Source organism: Empidonax traillii, unplaced genomic scaffold, assembly GCF_003031625.1.
Source record: "Empidonax traillii isolate 1590-97213 ecotype Southwest subspecies unplaced genomic scaffold, ASM303162v1 scaffold5116:size8879, whole genome shotgun sequence".
NCBI lineage: Eukaryota > Metazoa > Chordata > Aves > Passeriformes > Tyrannidae > Empidonax > Empidonax traillii.
The window spans coordinates 7,463-8,879 of record NW_020960309.1 but is presented as its reverse complement, the minus strand read 5'-3'; the positions used below and the strand labels follow the sequence as shown (position 1 = coordinate 8,879).

The 1,417-nt window shown below is 53.1% G+C and overlaps 1 pseudogene; it reads left to right on the top strand.

Annotated features, from left to right (window-relative positions):
- Positions 1 to 5: 5 nt before the first annotated feature.
- Positions 6 to 928, top strand: LOC114073052 (annotated as a pseudogene).
- Positions 929 to 1,417: the final 489 nt, after the last annotated feature.

The following is a 1,417-nucleotide window of genomic DNA, read 5'->3' as shown; positions in this document are numbered from 1 at the left end:
TCCTGGGCAACGGCCTCATCCTCAGCGCCGTAGCCTGCGACCAGCACCTGCACACCCCCAGGGACTTCTTCCTGCTGCACCTCTCCCTCACAGACCTGGGCTGCATCTGCACCACTGTGCCCAAAGCCATGCACAACTCCCTCTGGGGCACCACAACCATCTCCTACACAGCATGTGCTGCACAGGCCTTCTTCTTTGTATTCTTCATCTCAGCAGAATTTTATCTCCTGACCATCATGTGCTACGACCGCTACGTTGCCATCTGCAAACCCCTGCACTACGGGACCCTCCTGGGCAGCAGAGCTTGTGCCCACATGGCAGCAGCTGCCTGGGCCACTGGGTTTCTCACTGCTCTGCTGCTCACAGCCAATACATTTTCCCTGCCCCTGTGCCAGGGCAATGTCCTGGGCCAGTTCTTCTGTGAAATCCCTCAGATCCTCAAGCTCTCCTGCTCACACTCAGGCTACTTCAGGGAGATTGGGCTCATTGGTGTTAGTTCCTGTTTTGCATTTGGTTGTTTCATTTTCATAGTTTTCTCCTATGTGCAGATCTTCAGGGCTGTGCTGAGGATCCCCTCTGAGCAGGGACGGCACAAAGCCTTTTCCACGTGCCTCCCTCACCTGGCCGTGGTCTCCCTGTTCCTCAGCACTGGCATATTTTCCTACCTGAAGCCTCCCTCCATCTCCTCCCCATCCCTGGATCTGTCCCTGTCAGTTCTGTACTCGGTGTTGCCTCCATCACTGAACCCCCTCATCTACAGCCTGAGGAATCAGGAGCTCAGAGATGTCATAAAGAAAATGATGACTGGATGCTTTTCTGGAGAAATAAAATGCCTGCTTTCTCGTTTGTAGCATTCAGCAGGGGACTCCCTAATGGTTCAGCCTTCCTGCTCAGGTTTTTCATGGAGGTCAAGGGGTTTTTGCAATAAATTCCTGTGCAATAAATATTATTATGCATCTGCCTTCTAATTTAGTGTCCATTGGTTTTGACCCAGAGATGTAAAAATGTTCAGTTGTGCTCTCTGAGTATTTAAACAAAATTAAGGACCCTGCAGTGCCTTCTTTGTCCAAGACCCTTCTTCTCAGCTGTTCCTAAAGGACAGCACACTGCAGGACAGGGGGGATTGGCAAAGGGCAAGGGCACAAGAATCCCAGCACAGCAGCACTGCCAGGGAGCAGCAGAGCTTGGGCTTTGCAGAGCTGCTCTTTCCACTTCCACACTGCCCTTTTGAGCCCCTTTCTGGCTGCAAGGCCTGAGTGCTCTCTGAGCACAGTCCTGGGGGTGGGAGCCCTTTGAGCACAGGCAGGGACAGGCACTGGCAACTTGTGAAGCAGAGCTGGGCTCCCTGACAGCATCTCCAGGATGCTGTGGGATCTTCTGAGGGCACTGCATGGACTGGGTCACTTCTTCTGTGCCC